This window comes from Amborella trichopoda, chromosome 6 (genome assembly GCF_054954075.1).
Source record: "Amborella trichopoda isolate Santa Cruz 75 chromosome 6, AtrichopodaSantaCruz75HAP2 v2.0, whole genome shotgun sequence".
Classification (NCBI taxonomy): domain Eukaryota; kingdom Viridiplantae; phylum Streptophyta; class Magnoliopsida; order Amborellales; family Amborellaceae; genus Amborella; species Amborella trichopoda.
Window position 1 is genome coordinate 5,041,886 of NC_142341.1, and position 26,853 is coordinate 5,068,738.

A 26,853-nucleotide genomic window follows, 5' to 3' on the forward strand; every position below is an offset into this window, starting at 1 on the left:
GCCTCTCTCTCTCTCGAAAGGGGTTTGGACTTTGGAGTATATTCTTTCTCTCTCTTGAGGGGCCTTGGACCATGGGTGGTGGGCCCACCCTGATCCCCCTATGAACGCACACCCAAAACCACGCCAGACCCACCGACCAAAAGCATGTCTCCAAACCCCGTTTACCCATTCTCCCGAATATTCTATTCCGGTTCGACACGCAAACCCTCGTATACCATACACACGTTGTGTATAGTCTGGCGGATGTTATGGCGATCCACTCTTCTTTCTTATAAAGAGGCGGTGCTGATGGGTTACGGTTTCGCTCCATGAACCTTCTAGTGCCGAATATCTCGTATATCCACTATCTCACGAGTACCGACCGTCCGACAGACGTCAAAACCTGCGTTGTGCTTATCATCAAAATTTTTGGGATGCCTTATAATTCGCGAAATTTACTGAAATTTTAGGCGAAGCACGTAAATTAGCCAAAGTGAACCACCCGGTTCTCAACAACGGCTGTAATTTTCCAATTTAAGGTCATCTAGAGCAGTGTTTTGAAACTTTAATATTTTTTAGAGAAAATATCTTCGTATCTCTATTTTGTAGTTTAATTTCACAATTGATTTGTAGTTTAATTTCACAATTGACCGAAGGTTTTAAAAAATATCTTGGACATAAAAATTGTAGATTTTATTCCTTTTAATCCCTGAGTTAATTTAAACTTGTTTTTTTAGGCCAAACAAATCTAAAAATACGTGTTTTTTTTTAAAACGATCTTCTCAAACTTTTAAAGAGAAAAAATGGGTTCATGGAGGTGAAAGGTTACTGAGATGAAAGAAAGAGTTGTTTGGAGAAACACAGTCTGCCCCACTTATCCGAATTTTAGAACACTAATCCCAAGCTAAGGAGCCACTTGTTATGAGCCAACTGGCCCTATAACCGGGAGGGATAGAAGGGCCCAATATCATGCAACCATGATGTCTACGAACTTAGCTGCACGCATAGTGCACCCACGGCCCCTTCAAAAAATGAACTATAGCAACACACCACGGAAATAAGCAATATGTACAGCATACTCTTATCTTCTATGCTCCATTCAGCAATGTTAATTGAAGCCGAATCTCTAAGCTGCTGATGGTAACGGCCGTTATGGCCCTAGCACATCGAGTATTCAAATTTTGTGATTATTTTCAGATTCTCACAAACCAAACGTGCCCCTTCCGAAAAAAGCTTAATCAAGAGGAAGCACAAGGGAGCCTTCGGAAATTCATATTGCGCGAAAAGTACCGAAACGTTTCGGCTATATACCGGCTCACGTTTTCCATAACGCCTGGATAAAAAAAACGGATTAGTGGAATCCAACAGGGGCGTCACGCTTTTTAGCCTCCACGAAAGCGCCACGGAACCCAAAAGAGATTCCGTTGCATTTAGTGGAAGCCAACAAGTCGGGCCCACACTTCGACCTGGACCCATCCAATCACTCCACGTGCCCAACTCAGTAGCAATCCAACTACTCGACGACACGTATACGAGCAAACAAGCCGTCCCTCTGACGGCAAAGACCGCCGACGCCGTCAATTCGATGACTTTATCTAACGGCGATGGTGACGTCCCGGTGAGCAAGAGTTAGGGTTAGGGTTAGGGTTAGGGTTATGTTTTAAGGGGCATAAAAGAATGATGGTTTTTGGGTTAGAAGACAAGGGCGCTCCTTGTTCCCGCTTCGTAATCATGCGTTAATCATGTGGCAACAAATGGTCCCCTACAGCCACGTGTCCGCGCAGGATTGCGTCCTGTTTCTCAGCTTTGGGGCATTGAAAGCAACTTTGCCGGGGGGGACCGGGGCTAACCATGGGTTAAGTAAACTTAGAGAGAGAAAGTATATTGGTTAAGGTGTTTTAAACTAGAGAGAGAGGGGGACCTTTGACACGTGGTGTTGGGATTGGTGAGGGTGTTACGGTAATGGGATTTTGTTAATTGTGGTTTATTAATTGATTAGGACAAAGTCTTCTGTTTTTATTTTAATTTATCTCTCTAGACTTTGGCTTGTGTGGGGTGATTAGGATAGGGGCGAATGCTAAAGGGCACCTAATTATTGGTCTCTCCCTTCGCCTACCAAGTGATTAAATAAATAAGGGTTTTTAAGCAATTCCTTATGTTTGGTCAATACGGGGAATGATTTAGATGATAAGCTATAATTATCCAGAAGAATTTAATTATTGATACCTCCAAGTGGTAGTGTACTTAAAAAATCTTTGAGCCAGCTTGGAACCGTTTGAGTTAGCTTGGAACCGTCCGAGTTGCTCGATTATCGATCTAGGTTTTAAGTTTTGCTCTAATCACCCCCGATTCTTGCAAGATTTTTTTTTTAAGCTTTGGCTTGGGTATTTTTGAGCTTGTTTGAAACTGGTAGGCAATCAGTTTAACTCAAAATTTAAAATACGACTTAAGAGCGCATATTTTCCTGTCTCTAAATATGACACGGTTCGTGATACATGCAATTAGCTAATTGGGTAACCCGTGTAAATGATTTTTCCCTCCCTCTCTCATGAGCTTACACGTTTTAACCCCTCGTAGCGATAATTCTTTCCAACTAATTGTGATTATTAGACATTTATATATGTATTAGGCAGCTTCCTATATTCTAATCTATCATTTTCTCGTGCTCTTTTTTATTTGCTTAAATTTCACCTAAGTTCCTCGGTTCAATGAGAGCGCAGCATCACGGTCAAAATACGCCTTCACGACTTCCCCACTACCTGAGTCTTTGGGGAGTAATCTTTTGCTCTCTCTCTTCCTTATTCGTGGCTCTCTTTCTTCCGAATTATTGCTAAGTAAACGGCAAAAAGAAGTTCCATCTTTTTCTTGACCATTATATTTATCAACTTAATTTGACCAAAATCGAGTGGAAGTGCATTATGCAGCCATGCAGAAGTTGAAAAAAAGAGGTTAACTTAGTGGTAGAATGCTCAACTCGGCCACGGGACTTGACCCCTGGCTGAGCTGAGTATCCTGTACTCAACCTTAGTTATTTGGTATAACTTAGGTTGAGTCTAGCCAAACCAAAAAGTGTTTAAAATAAATCGAAAAATAAAAAAATCCCTCAAAAAAGGAAAATATATATATTTAAAATAAAATTAAGCAAAACTCATCTAGATGGTTAAAAAAGTAGTGACAAAATAGATTTTAAAAAAATCAATTTATAATGGGGTGTAATTTAGAAATAATCGAAAAAAAAGGGAAAAGTGTAAAAATAAATATTTATGGGCAAAATATTTTCCAATCTCTACAAAAAGGAAAATGATTTGATAGCGCTAACCCTCTCAAAATAAGTAAAATCTCACCTTATAACTCACCAAAAATTACAATTCAAGTGTTGAAAAACCTTTTGAAAGACCTTTAAATCGATCACTTTGGCTTGAACATTATGGTTGTATAAAAAAAATTAGGATTTCAAAATCTAAAAATAGTGTATATTGCAACAAATCATGCAGACCATCTATTTCGTACTAAAAATAAACGTTCACAAATCCCAAAGATATGAAAATTTTTTTAGTTTCAAACTTTATTGTTGATGTTTGAAATTAATTTTAGAGTCATCATGAAGATTCCTGATGCCGAAAGTGCTTTCCTGTGAATTTATTTTGTTTTCATAAAGCCCAGTCCCCATAGAAACTTCATCATTACAAAAATGATAGAAAACACAAAAAGACATATTAAAAATGAATTTATTATTTTTAAAAGGAAAAAGCTTATATAATGTAGAACTACATATGCCCTTCAAGAATCCATCGGAAAAGGTAGTTTTAATGTTGAAAAACCCTTTGATTGATCATCTAGAAATTGAGATGTATAACCATGAAAAATAAAAAGATTTGAAGTCTCATAAATAGTGCATTTTACAACATATTATCTACACCGTCCATTTTCAAGATTTTTCATATGTTTATAGATCTACTTGATTTTAACTATTTCTTAAATTTAAAATTTTTTAATTAGATATAAAAATAAATTTAGAGATAATCCTAAGAACAGTTTACGTGGTTGGCTTAGACCGGTTCTCTCTCTCTCTCAACTACAAACAGAGGTTCACATGCAGAAAGAGCGCCTCGATTGAGGAGGCAAGCATGTGAACACATTCATAATGGACATGCTTGGATGTGTGATCGGGCAAATGAGCACTCATACTCGCTTGTACTATTGGAGGTACACACTGTCGACAATGGGTACACATAAATGGGTGCATATACACTTATACCTCCATTATTATGCTTCTATATTATTGGGGAACACACTGTCCAGAATGGGTACCACAACAACATGCGTACACATAAATGGGTGCATACACACTTATACCTCCATTATTATGCTTCTATATTATTGGGGAAAAGTACGAGAGAGAGAGTTGTGCACACTGTGTGCATGTTGAGAGAGAAAGATAGTTGTGCACACTATGTGCATGTTGACAGAGAGAGTTGTGCACACTGTGCGCATGTTGAGAGAGGGAGTTGTGCACACTGTGTGCATGTTGAAGGAGAGAGAGAGAAAGAGGTAGTGGATGTACAAGCATGTTTAGGGACAAACAACGTTGGTTACAATGAAAAAAGTGGTTTTCCCTATTTAGTGTGATTCAACCAATGTCATTACATCAAGGAAAAAGTTGCATGAGGTTGGTTGCAACTTTTTTATATAGAAGTATGTTGTAACTCAAAAGTTAGTAGAAAAATAATGTTTCATAGTTGAAAAATCTTCTCAACTTCGAAACGTATGGATATAAAGAAAAAAACTAGCTTCAAATCTTAAAAATAATGTATGTTGTAACCAATGTTAAAAAAAATGACTTGGACCGAGTAATCGATTTTGGCCCTAGCCTATTACTCCGGTTGAGTTTGACTATCTCGGCCCAATTAGAGTTGAGTATTGAGATAGTAAAAAAAAAAAAAAAAGTCAAAATCTTATAAAAATATAAAAAATCCAAAAAAAAATGAAATGCATATTGAAGGAAAAGTTAAGCAAAACACTTTAAAATGATGTTAAAAATAGGGATTGTATACAATGAGACTATTTACTTTTTGATACAAGGAGGTCACAATTGCTTCCAACCATCTGAGTGAAATCCAATAGCTTTGGTGTATCATAAAGTTTCAGAAAATTTCTTTTTAAGTTTGAGTTTGGTCAATGAAATAAATGCAGCCATCAAATTTCATTTCCAATGGTCAAGATGAACTGTGACTACCTTGTACCAAAGATTAATGGTATTATTGTGTACTTTTCCTAAAAGGTAATAAAACAATAGGTTTTAAAAAATCAACTTGTGACGGAGGGTATTTTCAAAATGATCCAAAAAAAATGGGAAAATATAAAATAAGTATTTTTTTTGTGAAAACACTTTCAATCTTTGCCAAAATAATAAAAAACATAAAAAATCTTAACTAAGTTTCCTATTTTAAAAATTTTATGATGTTTTTGAATTCTTTTTTAATTATCCCCTAGTTGGACACCCAACTCGGGCTTGGCAAAGGCCCGAGCTTGAGTAACTCGGCAGAGTAGAAAGCACTCTGCCGAATTTTCGATCACTGATTGTAACAAGTTATCTGGACATTTTGTTTTTAATATTTTCAAATATTTTATAGATATGCTCGATTTGCACTATTTGAAAAACTTTTTTCATCTCTAGTTATAGAACTTAAAATTCCGAAAATTCTATAGATCAAACAGAGCTATAAATACTCAAAAAGCTTGAAAATAGACATCCAAATAACTTGTTATAAGGTTCACTATTTGTTTAGTATTTATACATCTTGAGCTCGAGATAATCATATGGGATTGTTCCTATATCATAACACTTTGTTCTAGATTTATTATTATTAATTTTTTTTTTCACCTTACTTCAATAATATGAAGCTGACATCTCATAAAAGATTTTTCTTTATAGTACACAATAAGAATACTTACCTTCGGCTCAAGGAGGTCACATTTAATAGTTATGGGATGTGGAATCACTCGTGCATAAATTTCCTTATAAAATTTTTCTCCAGTTTTGTGTCCAAAGTTCACATTCAGCAGCTCGGGGCAATCGGGACCTCCTTATAACAAGAGTAAGTGGTCTTAATCTCATTTATTATTAAAAAATTATTTCCTGTGGTGACGTAAGTATGAAACATGTAAGACTGTTATTTCCAACAGTCCGATCTGATAGCTTTAGTCATTATGTCACGACTTAGCCTATAAGAGTTTCATATTAATTGGGTGGCTTAGAGTGCATATTATAATTTTGTTGTTTATTTTATGAATAATTTTGATATGAAATTTGGGATGTACCTATATCTCATATGGATAGATCTAATACAAATTTAAAAATATTTTTGATAAAATAAATGACCAAAATATCCTTATATCTTGCAAGGGTATTTTGGTTTTTTTTTTATCAAAATTTTTATTTGATGCACCCGTATAGTAGCCTCAAATTTCATTTGCAAATAATTTAGAAAATTTAAAAACAATTGAAATATTATTACTGAAAATATCCCAACGGTTCACTTAAATTAGAAAACTAGGGATAATAGGGGTGCATATACATTCCAACTGTTTGTTAGTTTTTTCCATATATATTATTACCGAAAGATCTAAAGACTGAGATTCCATATATATATATATATATATATAGAAATGCTGGCGTAGACCCACTAGCCTACGACTACATATAAACTTAATGGCCTAGATTCAATCTTGGCCGATCTAACGGATACGATCTCATTTTGTATTTAGATCTTAATTTTGTTTTTATAAATCTAAAGCATGTGAAATTTTAGATTCTTTAAAAATATTAGAATCCAGTAAAATATCAAAAAATATTTCGTGAAAAATAAATTGACCAAACTAACCTCGAAACATTTCAGAGGTATTTTGGTTAATTTATATTTTACGAATTATTTTTTTTATATTTTTATTAAGTGTGTGTTGATAAGAATAATATATGCCTAAAATTTCACATGATTTGGATTTGTAAAAAAATAATAATTAAAATTCAATTACGAAATGATATCGTATTCGTCAGATCAGCCTAGATTGAATTTAAACCGTTGGATCTATATATAGTTACAGAATATATATATATATATATATATATGGTTCCCTTTATTATTGTCAAAACTCCAAAGACATGGATTTCTCCTATTATCGAACATTTGTTCCCTACCCCAACTTCTCCACTAAAATCAATTATATATATGGTTCCCTTTATTATTGTCAAAACTCCAAAGACATGGATCTCTCCTATTATCGAACATTTGTTCCCTACCCCAACTTCTCCACTAAAATGAATCACAAAGAGAAAACATATAAGTGACCCCACAGCGTATAAGTCATGGTTGACAACATCTAAATCCTAGAATTCAACCATCACTTCCTACATAATCTAATCTAATAAAAGACGGAAAAACTTTATGTGTGATCCCAACAACATATAAATTTTATGTGACTCTACTTCCTAGTCATTTGATTTGAATCGACAGCTACGACTGTTCATGCCACAATGTCATGCCAAATATTATTTTATATTTCATTTTTTTTGTGCAAAACCTTTTTGGATGAAATTTTGGGTGCCCTGTCATAAAATTAGGGGAACCTAGAAAAAATAAACAAAAAATATTTCCCTTAAAATAAATAACCAAAATGCCGCTAAAATTTTAAGAGGTGTTTTAGTAATTTTCATCACTAGAGATATTTTTTATTTTTTTATACTGTGATCCCCTATGAGCTTCAAATTTTGCTTCAAAATGATTAATAGAATAAAAATAAAAATAAAAAACTATGAGTTGTCGAATCAAGATCTGACGGTTAAGAGGTAGCTTGTGACATTGTGACTCAAGCTATCTCAGCCATCTACTCAAATCTAACGGCTGAGATTAGAGGTCACATACATTATATATATATATATATATATATATATATATATGGGTGGGGTTACATAGAAAGCTTTCCCATAAAAGAAATGCATCGTATCATAAAAGGTGTTCGCCGTATCTCCATGATCAAGCGTATATTCTACACCTTTGCTTTTCTTCATGCTTTGCTTTCCCGAATTACCCAATTCCACAATAATCTAGGTTGAAGTGACTCAGTTGCCATAGACTCCTTACATAATTCATTGTTTATAATTGTGATGCATGTCTTGAAATCATGGGAGTTAATTAAGATGTCATTTGGGTATGAAAATGGTATGCTAGCAGCTCCTCAACCGTCCGATTCAACAACGGACATTACGCATCTTGTCACATAGTGTCTCAACAAAATGGAGCATAAGGATGGCACACAACAATAACAAGCCACTAACATCGGATAGTAGGGGACTCGATAGCATATTGTTCGAAACCCAGATGCTATGATGATATACAAGCTTTGAACTAAATAATGGGGTATTTCTATTTGCATGCATGTATTTTTGCTTGAAGCACCCATATAAATTGGGTGGAGTACTAGGAAGATATTTTAGCCAGGATTAAAAGAGATTTACAAAAAGGACATTTATCTTCTGTACATGGTGGTCATAATTATTTTTGTTCCTTAAATTTCAAAATAGGTAGTTGTAAAAGTGTTATTGAATAGATACAAAGTTTCAAAAAAACAAAAAATATCGGAATTTGTGACTCACCCTAAGCTATCCAATTTCAGATCTAATGGATAGAAATGATTATAACATCCATATATAAAAGATAAATGGTCTCTTTGTAGACAAACCCAAAAAACATGGGTACAAACGTTAAAAACATATACAATGATTCTCAAAAATGAAAAACAATATTGGCTTTATCATAAGACTAACTTTGGTGTATAAAAAAACATGATAACTATAATCATCCATAACTGCCATATGTTAAATCAAGTGGCCCAGTGTGTACTTTAACCACCTTTAAAGTTCAAGATAATATTGCTCAGATTTTCTAATAAAAATTGACACACCCCAACCATCCTATTTTACTTGTGGCAAGAGGTAACTTTATGTCTGGCTACACGCTTTTAAAGCCCACCGATTAGCTACTGCACCAGGTGCATTTCCTCAATGTTGTCCTAGAGTTCCTCTGCCGAACTGTAATACGATATCATCCTCAAAGATCTCAATCAGGGCCAGCATATGCCAAACGTGAATACCATTTGAAGTCACGGACATAACACCTGACAGAGATACCCAATCTTGAGTGAAATAAACACCACGACTTTGGTGTTTTTTAATAAAATCATCACCTAGTAAATAACAAAACCCAATGTCACATCTCATTCCCCTTCCAATTTACATACTATGGTACCAAAATGAATATAATCCTCTCACCATACAATCGCAATGCTTTAGCTACATGAAATAAAAATCTCATTGTATACAATCCACCTACACTTCCATTGATTTTTTTAAGATAGCAATGGCCAGGAACATGCTAGAGCTTCATTTGTATTTTGAAGCATACCGAGTAGGGTTGGGAATAGGTAGAGTCGGGTTCGGTTCAACCCGACAAGGAGCTACAACAAGTTCTAAGTTAGACCTGGACCCATGGGTCGAGTCCAAGTCACCCTGTCCTCCTCACCCATCGGATCTAGATCTATAAATAAAAAAATTATAATAACCATATATCTAACTAACATTAATTATATCTATATGCCAATATATACCGCATCGGGTTAGATGGGGTTGATCCCAACCCCAAACCCCTATAGGGAAAACTAGTCTCGGACCACAACCAGACCGGGATTGGATTAAGGTCAAGTGGACCCAGACCCAAACTATGGGTCCGGGATCGGACCCATCTTTATTTTCAAGTAAAGAAACTAGTGGAACCCCATCCACGTATCTAAGATTCTAAAGGTAGTACCAATAATGCCCATACATTGAAAGTTGGGAAGCAATGCAGCCCATACAAGTATCAAAGGTACGAGCAATAATGCCCATGCTTGCTCCAGTGTCAGAGGGAGGGCACTCACCGCATGTGTTGCAGGTATTGACAGTGTAGTATTCAATGGCATCCTGCAGAAACAATCCTTACCTTTGTCCCCCATTTTTATTGCTAGGAACTTCGTTCCCACCTTCTCTCTTTCTCTCTCCCCCTCATTGCAATTTTCTAGGGTTTCATGGAACCCTGCCTCTCCCCCTCATTGCAATTTTCTAGGGTTTCAATGGAACCCTGGAGGCTGGAGTCCTATCTCTAAGCGTGTGGTTTGTATAAAACCGAAGCTCCAAACAATCAAAGTAAAGTGCGCTTTCAAATTGTGTCGAGAAATGTGGTTTTAATATTGGAAATCTTTGTGATAGCCTTAAAATATAATTTTATCTTTAATTATAAAATTTAAAGTTTCAAAAATAGTGTAGATCGAACGGATCTATAAAAACTCGAAAATCTTGAAAATTGATGATCCAAAAATGGATTACAAGATACATTATTTTTAAAACTTGAATCCATTTTTTGTTTTATGTCGATGCATCTTGAGGCCGAGATAATCAATTTGAAGATACTTATGCATCAAAACAACATCTTCTAGTGAAATTATTGAGGTGTGTCCTAATTTGATCGTTTTAGAGCCCACACTTATATAAACTTCTTCCTAATTTTCTAAAGCAACAAAGCCTTGGAGAGAGCATGAAATGGAGCTTTTTCATGTCTTTTGCACAATTTAACACCAATTACAAGCTAGGTCTTCCCCACAAAAAGGCCAGGGGCTTTCATTTATTACTGACGCAACTTCTAAAATAATGATACCATAGGGTATTCCTGGACTTGGATTTTTTTTTTATTTTTTTATTTTTTATATATTTACAGTGGGAATGGAGGACGGAAAGTTTCTTGAAGCATTCGGCCCCGTAACCGACATACCCCAGCCCCATTCCATCCACGACTTGAATTTTTTCACCAGTGTTTCGAGACTCGATTGGGACAACTCGGGTATACTATACACACGTTTTTAATTGGTTCTATATAACAAGGTGTCGATTTTTAACCTAAACATTCCAGTAATGTATTAGTTTGTGTGTACGGTCCATCTGATATCTTTTTATTAAACCTTTTCTTTTTTCTTTTTTTTTAAAAAAAATTAAGAGTTAAAAAAAGTGTTCAAGAAGAGGATTTGAACTTGAAACCTCTTACAATAAGGCATTTAAAAACCCCAATCATCTTGCATGGTGGAACCCCAAAAGCAGCGGACCTGATCATCCAGTCATTTGACCTTCAATCTCACAAAAACGAGAAGGTTATATTACGTAAAAATTAATTTTTGTGTTGAATTTTTATTTTTCTAATTTGAATTGTATTTGGGTGAGTTACTTAGATTTGCTCAAATAACTTGGCTCAAACAAAAGCCGTGTACCTTGATCGAGTCAATTTTATAAACGCTCGTTTTCAGCTCGAAAGGCCAAACCTTTTAAATTTGAAAGAACTCTAGCTAGACCCAACTAGCCACCATCAAGGCAAGGCCGAGCTAGAGCCCTTGAACCCAGCAAGGAATCTGCGGTCCAACATTGGGCCCGTGCCAACCCTGGCCGGCCCATTAAAAATTTACACAGGTTAAAAATGTATTGGCGATCCATAAACCATGATTAGCAGGCAAGATTTACATCTGGGTTATATAATTGGGTGGGTTGGGTGTTTAGAAAGCCACCCCTTACAGGTGATTTAATAAAAGGGTTCATGGGGTCTTTTCTTTATTATTTTTATATTAATTGTGTGCCCCTGGTAGTGTAAGAGGAGGCCACTAACGCTGCTGGCAAACGAAACCCTTTAACTATGCCAACATTTTGAGATAACTTCATCCTTATTATCCTGTGTTTTCATGATTCTTGGCTAAAATCCGGGCCTCTCAATTTAGGAAGCGGTCGGTTTGTGTAAGGCTGAGTCACTAAACAATCAAAGTAAGACACACCTTCAAATAGTGTCGAACGATGTTGTTTTTGAAAGATGTTGTTTTGAAAGAAGAACATGTGTGATCAAATAGGAGTATATAATATTTTTTTTTCTTTTTTTTTCAATTCTTTTCTTTTCTTTATTGCCTAGATCACTCATAAGAAGTCATTTTACAATATAACAACTTCAAATAAAATAAAATAAAATAAAAGAATACAATAGGATATGAAGAACTTGAAACCATTCAAAACCACACTTTTCATTAACAAAGAACAGGCACAACCTATGCTTGAGAATAAAAGATATAATAAATAAATATGGAAGAAATAAAAGAGGATGCCAGAGATTACCTCAATCGGGTTTTTTACATCCTACTCCGAGTCATCACTTTCTGATAGCGCGGAACCTAGTTTGAGAGAGAGATGCTTCTCTTTTCTACCCCCGTTAGGAAGTGGGTGAATTATGCACACTAAAAAGTTATGAACTCGATAGTAGATGAACATACAACTATGAAAGTAAACTGCACTTCAAATCTTGTAACAAAAAATGTAGTTTCAACATATGGAAACTTGCAAATCGGTTATCTCAACATGGACAATCATGGATTTGATAATTTTTTTAGTCACATAGTGGCCTAAAAATGATTGTGGTCAACAACTTTGTCTAATTCTTGTATTTGCCTTTCTATCTTCTCTCTTCTCCCGTACCTCTTCCTCTCATTTATAATAAAACGTTAGCATTCAAAAAAAAAAAAAAGATTTGATAAAAAATTATATATATTTAGGTCCTAAAAGTGGTTCATCATGTAAAAATCTTAGAGACCATCCATTTATAGATATGTCAGATTTGCATACTTTTTTTTATGTTTTAAATTATATATTTAGGAGTAAAATAGATTTGCAAGACACAATAAGTTTTCGACATCAAAACTACATTTTTTGCTTGATCTTTCTATGTGGCATTACCTATTATTTAAAAGTGGCGGCCTTACAAAAACCGCTCCCATAAAACTATTATCAAAGACATATATGGTGAACAAACAATTTGCTCATTTCAGAACATTCTCCAACATGGGGCTGATTTTTGGCATTTTTTATGAAAGGCCACAAGTGTATAAAACTTAAAAGAATCTAACTTTCTAAGAAGATCTCCATGAGTTGCTCCTACCAGGGGCCATTTGATTATAGAAAGAAAGCAATGGAAATGAACGCTAAACCTCAGGCATGAACTTTTCATCACCAAAAGACTAATTAGGATCCTTATTTGGAAAGAAGATAAGCCAAGGAAAGAAAGAGACCATCTTTAAAGTATGCATATGATACCATGATCTTCTGTAAGGCGGAGGAATCTCAGTTGTTGAATATCTATCTGGTTCTTTATGTTTTTGTGAGGTTGCTATTAGATTGAAGGTGAATTACTCTAAGATTTCTCTTATTGTAGTGGGTTGTGATGATAATTTGGTGCAAAGGTGGGCTGATTGCGTAGGATGTCGGGTGAAATCTTTTCCATTTATTTATTTTGGGTCTGCCTATTTCAATATCTAGTCTACCAATTTTGGCTTGGGATAGAGTGCTTGAAAGAGTGCAATACAAACTCGATATTTGGAAACCAAAATAATTATCTTTCGAATGAAGGTTTACCCTCATTAAATCATGTTTGGCTAATCTTTCTATTTATCAAATGTTTTTGTTTCAGATGCCTCGTGTGGTTTCTAAGAAGATTGAAACGATGTTGTGCAATTTTTTGTGAGGTTCTTTTGGAGGAAAAAAAGAAAGTTTCATCTTTTAAGGTGGGAACGGGTGTGTATGTCAAACACTAAGGGTGGTTTGTGAATTAGGAGGGTAACTTTGGTTAATATCGTTCTTCGCTCTAAATGGTGGTAGTGAAGTCTACGTCTTAGAAATCAAATTTGGTGCAGAATTTTAATGGCGAAGTATGGTTTGGATAGAAACGGATGTTGGATTGGGAAGGTACGAGGTACGTCCACTTCCTCTTTTTGTTGGAGAGCGATTTCCTCTACTAAGCAAATTGTTGTGAGAAGTGTAAGGTGGGAGATTGGTAGAGGGGATAGTATTTCCTTCTGGCATTCCAAATGGCTGGGAGATAGGCCCCTTAAAGAAACTTACCCAAAACTATTTAATCGGGGTGTCCAATTCCCATTCTAAAGTGACTGATTTATTCGCTCTAAATGATGGAAAAGTAGTGTGAAACGTCATTTTTCTTTATAATAAGGTTCCAGATATCATTGTGAATAAATTTCTTGCCTTGATGTCAATGCTAGAAGAAGTATATGTTTCGACTTCTTAGAAGGATGAAATTATATGGGAATTGGAGAGGTGGAGATGGTCGGATCGTGTTCTTTCCAAAGTTTGGAAATGGCCTTTTCCTCACAAAGTGCAAGCTTTGGTTAGCGGTACAATAAAAGATTTTGACAGTTGATAATCTTATTAAAAGGGGAAAGGTACTGCCAAATGTATGTTTAGTGTGTAAAAAATGATGGGGAGTCAGGACTCCACCTCTTCCTCCATTATGCTTTTTCCTCGAGAATATGGGCATTCAACAATTGGGTTTTGCACGGGTTTTGCCTTTTTTTTTGATAGGTGTAAGTTCCCAATTTCCGGCAGTTCGACTTTCTGAGGATGATTAAAAAAGAAAATATATTTTAAGACTATCACAAAGATTTTTAGTATTAAAACATTATTTCTCGACACTATATGAAGGTGGGCTCTAATTTGATTGTTTAGAGCCTCGGCTCTATACAAACCACACCCTTAAAAAAAAAAAAACTGGTTTTATTATTTACCATAGGTAAAAAGATGTAATACGTGAATTATACTTCCAAAGAGTAACTATATATCTCCCCCATCTTTTATTTATGTTGAAGGATGATTCATGTGAATTGTACCTCTGCTCAATTGTGTACCTCTGCTCAAGTGTCTGTCATTCGCATTAAACCTGTAAATGAAGTCCACTGTTTGTAAACTAGCTGCATTGTTGTGCCGTGTATTCAATATCCCGTTTCACATATGCTTAGTAAAAGTTTTATTTTCACTTAAATCCGAACCACCTCTCATGCACTCTCCCTAAGCAACTCATCTCTCCCACTTTCTCTCTCTCTCTTTTGTTCACATGGACTTTGCGAAATAAATGGATGGAGGTTATGGATATCAGTACTCAGTTGGAAGTTTCTTTCCAACCTGTTCATAGAGAGGTTAATGAGACAACAGATGGTTTCAGAGCCTTTAATTTTTTGAGTTCTTTTGTAATATTGTGATGATGTCTTGTGACTAATTAATGAAAACTTTAGTATTCTTGTCCAAAAACAAAAAATATGTATATATATATAAAGAAACGAGAAGGGACTCTTAGGCTTGGAAAGACATACATGAGTCCTCCCCGTTATTGTGAGACGTAGTGGCTTGGTCTTACTTAGGTGATGATGAAATTAACCACAGATGTATTGGGGCTCTTAGTGATAATGGTGACTTCACCTCTAATAGTTATGAAATAAGAGAATAATGATGAGAAAAACGACCCGAAAATAATGTTAAAAAAAGAAAAGAAATAAATAACACGAACCTTTGAAAAAAAAAACGATTCATCCTAGGACCTTGTGCATCTCATGGCTACCCTACAAAAAATATGCAACCAATAGGGTGCAAAGATGGAGATTCCAAATGGGAAACCACTTATGTAAGGTTGATAATGAGAATCATGATCACATTTTTATTTCACGCATATTTTCAAATAAATGCAAAAAAAATCTCGTCGAGGTTCAACACTAACGATGTAGCTGGCTCAAACAGTCTTATAACAAATTGGTTTAAAAGGAAATCCACAAACAAATATCTAACTAAGACTTAGAAAGTTTTACTCCCCACTATCATGGTTGTTTGGCAAGAAAGAAAACCAGAGAGCAACCCGATGCATAATGTGCAGAGGGTTCTAAGAAAAGTAATTTAGAAGATTAAGAATAGCAACCTGAAAAGTATGTCCATCCCACCAAAAGACGACAACGAAATAACCATATATAGAAGAGGGAAATTGAACTCCGAAGCCCTCTTCTGTAAATCTAGGATCTCACAAAGATGACCTTACGTACATAGAAATGTGAGAGAATATGCAGAGACATTATTATTATTATTATTATTTTTTTTTTTTTTTGACTAGTTCAAAAATAGGAATCGAGTACATGACTCAAGCCCAAGCCCAAGCTCGATTCTTATACACGCAGAGCAGCATTCAGTTTCTTTTGCCACTGATTCACTACCTTTCTTGGGTAAATTTCCAAGAACTACTAATCTACTTCGTATAGCATTTGCAAAGCTATTTACAGAGGTCGTTGCTATAACTATCTTTATATATACATTAGGATATCAGTACTCTGCCTCACTCAAGGCCAAGTTGGAAGTTTATAAACCCCATCTTTCATATGTTAATCTCTCTTTCATTTCCTGGTGTGCCATCTTTTCTACTGGGCTACGAATGTAGATCTTCCATATCCCCTTTGAATGGTACGGAATAAGTATCCTTTGTTTGTCGATTTCTTTCTTGCTATATCATCCAAATTAGAGTCGGAGAGATGCCCTCCAAAGCTTGTCCAAATCACCCTAGCAAAAACACGTCAAGAGATTATTGAGATCTTCGATATCGGTTTTACATAGGAGGCACCTGTAGCACTCATGCGCACCTATTTTTGCATTCTATTGATCTTTTTTTCTTTTTTTTTTTTTTTTTTCAGGAAACTCTATAGGGTAGACAAACCTCTACTCGTTTTTTTAGATAGATGAGCGAATTAGTTTTTTTTTTAAGGCGTCGGTGGTGTTGGGTTTGGTGATAGCTAAATCACCATTCCTATATTTTCTTCTAACGATTAGGGTATTACAGAAAATATAAAATTGACTTTCTTGAGAAGCAAGAAAATGACATTTTTATAATACCCATCCTTTAATGGTCACTCCTTTGAGGGTTATAGAAATGAATCTCCAATACGGAGATGAGTCTCCAAGAGAGAGACATGGCCTCTGAGAGACGGGTGGTATTCCCATGAGAGAGAAAATCTCTATATTGCTCTCGAGGTTATCTTTCCAGTAGCGGTATTGCGGTGGGAAAGATGATGTTGATCGACGGTGTCACTTAGTCAGGAGAGATCGGTGATGGTCTTTTAACGATATTTAGATATAGGTATTATTTCTTGTAACCCAAAACTGTAATTTTCATTGTGATTGTGGATTTTTAGATACCGAGGTCATGGATGTAGCCCTACGGGGTGAACCACGTAAATCGTGTGTTGTTGTGATGTGTTTTTTTATGTTTGTTTTATTTCTTGCACTCGATTTATAGTTGTATTCATCTTCTTCGCATTTAGTCAATCATGTACACGATCTTGGGTGAGATCCTGATGTTTGGGATGCCTGATTCCACAAGTTAAGGATTCACGAGAATCCTACAAGTGGGTGGTGTCAGCAGGATGGTAACTAGGTACGGGGTGCTACCACCACGACCCAGCCCCTTTCCTAAAAATCATGAGGCGTTGGAAGTCTTCTCATAAGCAATCCCTACAAATCACGAGGCGTTGAGGTGTATCAGTTTATGGTCTTGAGTGCTTTGTGTTTGACCTGTGCTCTCTAATAAGTTCACAAGTATTTTTTGAAGTGATTTCCTCATAGTTGTTGGGCACCCATGACAGTTCTTTATTCTTACTTCATTGGTATGCTCTTTTCTAATGCTAGACTGCAAGCCACAACTTTCTCCTGCTTTTGAGGGATCCTTTATGACATTCCATCCCAAAGTTGGAAAATGGTTGAAGGGAGCATTCATGATTGTCTGTGACTCCATTGTGTGTGCTTCAGGTAGAAGTTTTCCAAAAATATATTGCCGTTCAAGTCATTTTTTCTATAAGCGTGGAGTAGGATAACTAGGTTGAAGCATAATGATCATAAGTCTATAATGCATTCTATATTCTATAACAAGTCCCATTTTTCTACCATTTCCTTAGACTGGAAGCCAGTGACTATACAGAGCTGTTACCTTGACACCAAATAAGAGCTTTTAACTTCATGAATTTTAGCACCTTTTCTCTTTGAATGAAACACCTTGTCCTAACTTACATGGTGGTACTTTTTTCCATCTCTTCAACCCCTTATAAGAACCTTTTCACCATGTCCTCTAACATTCCTACCACAAAAGCTAGAATTTGAAACAAGGATATATATATATATATATATAACCTCATATTTAGAAAGAACAATAGTAAATTGGAATATAGATGGCATGTCTGAACATCAAATTCTTGATACTATAAAACACATGACCATGTATGCATCTGCCTATAAGATGGTAGGAAACCATGACCAAGAAGTTGCCAAAGCCATAGTATGTGGATTCACTGGATGGCTTCGTGGTTGGTGGGACTTTCACCTACTTGAAAATACCAAAAATCAAATTTTAAATACTACTCGACAATGGACTGTTAAAAATGAGCAAAATCAAGATGTCTTATATTCTGAAAGTGATGATGTAAATACTCTTATTTATACTATCACTCTTCATTTTGTGGGGAGTACAGCCCTACTTGAAGCTCGTTCTGAAGATTTATTATCTAATTTAAAATATCCAACATTATCACACTATAAATGGTATAAAGATGTATTTTTTTCAAGATTATTAACTAGAGAAGATAGTCAATTAGACCATTGGAAAGAAAAATTTATAGCAGGATTACCCTATTTATTTGCTAAAAAAGTAAAAAATAGACTTAAAAGTAAACATGGAAGTATAATACCATATTCTGTTTATACTTTAAGAGAATTATCTGCTGAAATATGTGCAGAAGGATTAGTCCTATGCATATATATGAAATTAAAGAAACAATTAGATAAACAAAGAATGACTGGTAGAAAAGAACTAGGAGACTTCTGTGAACAATTTGGATATAATATTGAAAAATCCAAATATAAAAGTTATAAAAAGAAAAAATATAAATATGAGAAAAAAGAAAGAAAGCCATATAAGAAACATAAAAGAGAAAAATTTATGAAAAGGTTTTCACCAAAACAAAAATATAAAAAAGGAAAGAAAAAATTATCTGTGTGCTATAAATGTGGAAAAGTAGATCATTATAAAAGTAATTGTAAAGTTAAAAAGAAAATAAATACATTAATATTAGATGAAGCTATCAGAAATAAAATATATGATATTATATAAATATATAATGAAGATAGTCCTGAAGACAGTTTTATAGAAAGTTCTAGTGATACTTCACTAGTAGGAAATATTGAAGATGAAAATCTGATATGGACCAGCACTACTGAAGAATCTGATAATCAAGAATGTTCATGTAATATGCTCTCTAAAGAAGATAATTTAATACTTGATCTAATAGAGAAAATTACAGACCCAGATGAAAAAAGATAAATTATAACTCAATTGATTAATATAACAAAGGCAAAAAATAAACCTACTCCTTTGATAAAACCCCCTGATGAATATAATTTTACAGAAATAATTGAAAAGATTAATAGAAAAGATACTATTAAAAAAGAACCAACAATCATAGAATTAAAAAAGGAAATAAATGAAGTAAAAATAGAATTACAACAATTGACAAATAGAATTAAAATCGTAGAACTACAAAATGAAGTTTAAGGAAATATAACAGATACAGATGAAATAGAATTTACTCAATTAATAGATAACCATAATCAAGCTATAAGAATAAACAAACCAGAATCATCAGGAACAAAGGGTGAAACAAATAATAACTTTGTAAATCTAATAAATAAAGTTATTACACAAAAATGATTTGTATTAATAAAAATCATAGTACAAGAAGAATATAATTTTCAATCATTAGCCTTAGTAGACTCAGGAGAAGATTTAAACTGTATGTCTTGTATCGACTAAATATTTTGATAAAACAATACAAATATTAAATACTGCTGATGGAAGTAGATTATTTATTAATTATAAATTATCTGATGCTGTTGTCTATAATAATGGACATTGTTTTAACACTCCCTTTATAATGGTAAAAGGATTAAAGCCAAGCAGTAATACTTGGAGTACCATTTCTTACCTTACTCTATCCAATAACTATAAATAATACAGGAATAGAGACAACTATACCAGGACAAATAATAAAATTTGAATTCATAGATAAACCAAAAATAAAAGAAATTAATAGAGTTAAAGATAGTATTAAACAAAAAGAATACTTTATTTATTCTTTAAAAGAAGAAATAAATTATTCTTTAAAAGAAGAAATAAATTATAAAATGATAGAAGAAAAATTACAATCCACTGAAATTAGAGAACAAATCAAAACTATTACAAAACAAATAGAAAATTAAATATGTAGTGAATTACCTAATGCCTTTTGAAATAGAAAAAAGCATATGGTTAGTTTACCTTATGAATCCAATTTTACTGAAGCTAAAATTCCTACAAAAGCTAGACCTATACAAATGAATGCAAAATTATTAAAATTTTGTAAAAAAGAAATAGATGAATTAATAAGAAAAGGATTAATAAGACCAAGTACTTCGCCTTGGACTTGTGCTGCATTCTATGTAAATAAAAATGCAGAAAAAGAAAGAGGAGTTCCAAGATTAGTAATAAATTATAAATCATTAAATAAGGCACTCCAATGGATAAGATATCCCATACCAAATAAAAAAGATCTACTAGATAGATTTATCAATGCTTATATCTTTTCTAAATTTGATTTAAAATCTGGATACTGGCAAATCCAAATAAAAGAATTTCATATCTGTGCATAGGGCTAATCCTTCTGCGCATATTTCAGCAGATAATTCTCCTAAAGTATAAACAGAATATGGTATTATACCTCCATGTTTACTTTTAAGTCTATTTTTTACTTTTTCAGCAAATAAATAGGGTAATCCTGTTATAAATTTTTCTTTCCAATGATCTAATTGACTATCTTCTCTAGTTAATAATCTTGAGAAAAATACATCTTTATACCATTTATAGTGTGATAATGTTGGACATTTTAAATTAAATAATAGATCTTCAGAACGAGTTTCAAGTAGGGCTGTACTCCCCACAAAATGAAGAGTGATAGTATAAATAAGAGTATTTACGGCATCACCTTCAGAATATAATACATCTTGATTTTGCTCATTTTTAACAGTTCATTGTCGAGTGGTATTTAAATTTTGATTTTTGGTATTTTCAGGTAGGTGAAAGTCCCACCAACCACGAAGCCATCTAGTGAATCCACATACTATGGCTTTGGCAACTTCTTGGTCATGGTTTCTTACCATCTTACAGGCGGATGCATACATGGTCATGTGTTTCATAGTATCAAGAATTTGATGTTCAAATATGCCATCTATATTCCAGTTTACTACTATTCTTCCTGAATAGGAGGTTGTATGAGATATTAAATCTTCTTCAAATTGAATATCAATAGGAGTGGGTCTAGGATGATATGGTCTGGCTGTGGCAGGTTTCCAATTTTTACCATAAGATATTTTTTGGAGAGACTGATCATTATTATTATTTTCAGTAAATGCGATTTCTCTATTTTCTATTGTGTCTTCTATCATGGGTTCTTCTTGAAGAGTTAAAGTTTCTGATTCTAGGATTTTTCCTTTTCCTTTGATATCGATAATATCTTTTTTCGTATTTTTCTTTATTTCAAGTTTAGCTAATTTTGATATTAAGTGATCCATAAGGGTCTTATTATTATCTCAAATATGAAATCTTTCTTTATTCATAGTAGGTGGTAGTTTGAATAATAAAGATATTTGTGTTTCTTGTATAGGAGCGGGTCTTAACATATTTTATATTCTTAATGTTTGTTTGCCTATGGATTGTATATATAAATTAGTATAACTATTGCTCTATTATATGAGGAATTAATTCTTATCTATGTACTATTTTACCAGTAGTCATTTTATATGGAATAGGTTTTGTTTCTAAAGTGGGTGAACTACCTGATTCTTTTCCTTTTATTACAAAGCTTCTTTCCGGAGGGTGTACACTAGTAATTTTATTTCCTTCTGAGGTATTATAAGTCATATATTGACTTTCTAAAGTATATATATCAAAATTAGGAACTACAAGTCCTTTTTCTGCTAAGATTTCTTTTAACCATATAAAAAATCTTTTATTTTGCTTTTCTTTTTTAAGAAACTTATTATATTTTTTATGAAATAGTTCTATTAATCTAGGTTCAAAAGTAGTAAGATACCAATTTCTAATTTCTTTATTATCATTAGATAAATAATCTGCCTTTATAAAGGTTTTATTTATTTTCTGTTCTTCTTGCAGAATTAATATATGAAAATCCATTTCAAAGTCGAAGAAGTCTGGGTCACTCTTAGATTCATTTTGTATCTTTTTGTATTGAAGTATTACAATATTTTCTCTTGTTCTTATTACTCCTTGTATTTTTGGATTAATAGATGAAGTAGAACTTCTAGATGGTTCTAAATATGTCTTATGTGGTTTTATTTTAGAATCATCTTTACTATTTTTATCTTTTTTTTTTATTAGTAAATTGTATTTCTATATTTTCATCTATATGTTCTATCATTCTGTTTGGTATATTTTTAGAGGGTGCTTGAAAATTCTGATTGTCATTTTGTATAGACCAAGATTCTGTTAATACTATTTCTGACCATTCTATTGACTTGGGTATAATAGTATTAGATTTTTCTATATTGGTTTGGAAAAATGTAGTTTTTCCTCTAGTATCCATTTGTATTACTTTTGGATATAGAGTGTTCATAACTTTGTAATATATTCTATATATTATAGCAATATTTTGTGATCCTGGGGTCATATCAAAACCTTGAGTTTTAAGATTTAATGTTAATACCTTAGGAATATTAGGATCTTTTAGTGAAACAGAATAATTAGGGAAGCAACTAAAATATATTGGTCCATTGCATTGACTAGACTCTACCATTCTTAACAATGAATCTGAAAATTTATTATGCCTAGTATCTCTTAAACATACTAGTATAGAGTTATTAAGTCCTAACCTAGTTAAAGGTTTTATTACTACTTGTATTAGTTCTATATGTAAATAATTATAATTATTATCTTTATGTTTTTGAATTATGTTATTTGATAGTAGTTGAAAATTTTCCTGGTTACTTGTAATTGATAATATAGAAAAACAAATACAGAATTGGAATATACCCAAAGTACCAATTTTCGATATATACGAACAAGGTACCTTTAATTTAAAGGTAGGTTATGCAAATATATATAAATATGTAGGTATTTTGTGATGATGATTGTTGTTCGACTTCTTCTTCTATCATTTGCAGCAGATGTTTCTGCAGCTCTTCTTTGGCTGCTAAAGGGTTTTGTTTATTCATTCTAGTAATATATTTAGAAAGAGTATTTGGGTTTTCATATTGGGCATGACCCGGTATTCTCTTTATTTTTATGCAGTCTAGGTTAAGGGTCTTGTTCTCAAAAAATATCCCACCACTTAACAAATATTTTCTTTCCCAATCTTGGGATGTATTCAAAAGTATTAACTATATTGTCAGATATTGCATATTGCCACTTCATTATCCATGGTATTTGGTAAATAGCTATGAAGTATAAGTGTAGTCGATATTTGGGTCTTTCCCATTGAATTCTACAAACTTTTCTTGAGAAATTTTTAGATCCTTAAGAAGAATTTGAGAATCTGATCCCCATGTCATGAACCAGTTCTTAAACCAGTTAGGAAATGTTTCAAGAATAGGCATTTTAAATTGAATAACCACGAGTAAGAATTATTAATATTTTGGTATGCAAATACTTTATTCTAAGCATCAATATAATCAGAATATTTATAATATTTATTTTGGAACTCTAATGCTTGTAACTTCTTCCCTCTTGCTTGTAACTTCTTCCCTCTCTGTGGGTTAGTTCCCCATTCTCTATAAGATAATATCTTTCGTGTCTGAAATTTGAAATATGCTATTATTTTTGTATTTTTTTGATAGAAATGTATCAGAGAAATAGAACCTGTTTCTAACAAGATAGCTTCAAACCATTCTCGTGTTTTATTTCCGTTTGATGGGTTCAGGTTATTAATGAGGTAAGTACTGGCAAGTGTTTGGGGCTCATAAGTCAAATGTTCTGGTTTTATAATGGAATCTATCAGGAAGACAGGTTCTTTACATTTCAAAAAATAATGAATGATGTATTTAATCGATATATAAAATTCATGATAGTTTATATAGATGACGTTCTAATCTTTTCAGAAAACATTATTTCCTTTTTCTTTTCTTCAATTGGTTTTGAGGCTGTCTTATTATATTTTCTATTCGCGTAGCTTGCTTTCCTAAAGATTGTAAGTATAAATTAGCGTAGTTATTTTGTTCTACTATATGAAGAATTATTTCTACTTTATGAATGTATTCTCCAGGAACTAATTTTATAGGGTGAAGCTTTAGAGTCTTGTTTATCTTTTGGTCCTTTGATTATAAGGGTATTTTCAGGAGGATGTATACTTTGAATAGTTTCTCCTTCAGGAGTATGGAAGGTTTGATACTGGTTTTCTAAAGTATTAATTTCAAAAGTTGGCAAATGACGACCTTTTTCTTCAAAGGTTGTTCGTAACCACTCAAAGAATCCTATTGTTTGTTTTTCTCTTTGTAAAAATGTATTATATTGTTTATGACATGCATATATTAATTTTTTAGATAAATTTTTTAAATACTAGTTTCTTATTTCTATATTTTGATCTGATAAATAATCATCTTTTATATATTCTAAATCTACTCTTTTTTCTTCTTGCAGGGTTTGAATCTGAAAGTCTACATCGGAGAGAGAAGGTTATGAAGTTTTATAAAGTGGTAGATGGATATTACTATTGGTTCTGGATAATCTTTCTATTATGGGCTCGTTTTGAGGTATTTACGAAGTCGAGTATCTAGAAGGGATATTTAATCTTTTCACAGGTGGTCTTATAGCTCCATCATCTAGTACTTTAAGTCTAGTATTTCTTACTGGGTTGAATTGTATTTCTATTTCTCCAGTAGGATGTTCAATAATTTGTTGTGGAGTTTTATTTGTATGAGTTTTATAATGCTGATTTTCGTCGTTTAGATACCATGTTTTTGGTAGTGTTATTTGAGACCAGTTTATTGTTTTTGGTATTACGGTATTAGACTTTTCTATATTTGTCTGAAAGAAGACTGTATGTCCTTTAGTATCTATATGTAAGACGTTTGGACTTAGTATATTCATTACTTTATAACAAAGTCTATATATGATAGCTATATTCTGCGATCCTGGATTCATATCAAATCCTTGTGTTTTCCTATTTAATGTTAATACCTTAAGTAGATTTGGGTCACTTAGAGAGACTGAGAAATTAGGAAAACAATTGAAATAAACAGGGCCACTACACAAACTAGATTCTACTATTCCTACGAGTGAATCAGTAAATTGATTGTCTATTATCCCTTCAACATAATAATATTGACGTATTTAACCCTAATCTAGTTAATGGTTTGACTGCTACCTATATTAATCCTATGTGTAGATAATTATAATTCTTTTCTATATGAGATTTTATCATTTTATTTGATAATAACTGAAAAGTTTCTTGCTCATTAGTAACAGATAAACTTTGTTCCATAGTTTTTATGGCATATCCTGTTTGAAATTTGAAGGACCCCTTTTTATATATATCAGTTATTGGAACTTTGGGAATATTTCAGTTTTCAATTTGTTTTTCGATATTTTTTATGATTATCTCTTCTTTGTTTTTAACCCTTAGTGTATTACTAGTTGACGGTAATGTCTTATTTGCTAGGTTTCTGATAAAACTTTCTATTTTAGAGTTACGGATAATGCTATAGACAATCTCTTATGGCACTTCTGACCTCAGCGGCTCTTCCTGGCCTTAACGGTCTGTTGGCCTGGGCGTCAAGCAGCTTAACTCTCGGACTAACTCTTAAAATGGTAAAATTTCAGATTCCTAACTCCTAAGCTATTATAGTCACGTTGTAATGCACTATTGGTAAAAACTTAGCAACTTAACATGGCTCTGATACCACATGAACCAGGATCTATAAAAACACAGAGGCGGATAGAGATATCTAGTTATGCTAATAATCGTATAGAGATATCTAGTTATGCTAATAATCTAATATAACCTTGATAGATTAAAAGGAGTACTATTAATAAAATAGGAATAGGAGAAATATCAATCAAAATCCAACTTGTATAAGTTGTACCAAATATATTTGTATTAACAATAAACTTTATTTGCATTACAGAGATGATATTACAAAGTACAGAAATGATATTACAGAGGACATAAATGATATTACTAAGTACAGAATTGATATTACAATCCTACAAGCAATATGTAGAAATGATATTACAAACTAATAAAAACTTACAAATTACATATGCAGAAGCTTGTGAAAAGCTTCCATTCATCAGGGTAGAATGACGGCAAACTATTACAATCACACATCACTACACAGCTGTTTACAGTCTTATCTAGTTTTAAGCAAACCAAGAAGAGTGAAGTAAACTAAGAAGAATGATAGAAGGCAACACCAGGAAATTGATAGATAGAGAAAACAGGTTAGAAATGATTAGGCTAATAGCTTCGACCAGAAGAGATCTTACTTTTAAACAAGAACTTGCCTAAAATAGAGAGTAGCAGTTGCTGGATCAGCTGGTCTGGAAGGAAGAACTAGGATGATAAGAACAAACTGGAATACAAGAGGAGAGAAGAAGAAGAAGGGACTTAGAGATGAGAAAAGAAGGCTAACTCTGTGATGTTTTGCCTGCCTTCTGAATGAGAGGAGAGGCTTTTATATAGGCGAAGAGGATAAAGAAGAACCAGCTGGAAAGTAAGCAATAGGATTAAGATAGGACGTAAAGAAAAGAGATGGGACTTAAAGAAAAACGTGAATAGTGATTTCTGTCTGCCATTATGTATGGAGGAATCTTGAACAGTGATTGATGTCGGCCACTTTGTACGGCAGAATCT

At 33.3% G+C, this 26,853-nt stretch overlaps 4 long non-coding RNA genes across 4 annotated transcripts; 2 read left to right on the forward strand and 2 right to left on the reverse strand.

Annotated features, from left to right (window-relative positions):
* The first annotated feature begins 5,632 nt into the window (after positions 1-5,632).
* LOC148781505 (uncharacterized) lies at positions 5,633-14,432 on the forward strand. The gene is made up of 2 exons (XR_016058378.1): positions 5,633-6,077; positions 13,557-14,432. It is a non-coding gene; the product is annotated as an uncharacterized LOC148781505 (long non-coding RNA).
* LOC148781506 (uncharacterized) lies at positions 8,688-10,175 on the reverse strand. Its single transcript, XR_016058379.1, has 2 exons — positions 9,952-10,175; positions 8,688-9,153 (listed from the first exon to the last, which is right to left on the reverse strand). It is a non-coding gene; the product is annotated as an uncharacterized LOC148781506 (long non-coding RNA).
* On the forward strand, positions 9,459-12,617 carry LOC148781507 (uncharacterized). The gene is made up of 2 exons (XR_016058380.1): positions 9,459-9,965; positions 10,785-12,617. It is a non-coding gene; the product is annotated as an uncharacterized LOC148781507 (long non-coding RNA).
* A 1,700-nt stretch (positions 14,433-16,132) lies between the features above and the next one.
* LOC148781508 (uncharacterized) lies at positions 16,133-26,636 on the reverse strand. The gene is made up of 2 exons (XR_016058381.1): positions 26,487-26,636; positions 16,133-16,471 (listed from the first exon to the last, which is right to left on the reverse strand). It is a non-coding gene; the product is annotated as an uncharacterized LOC148781508 (long non-coding RNA).
* Between the last annotated feature and the right edge of the window lie 217 nt (positions 26,637-26,853).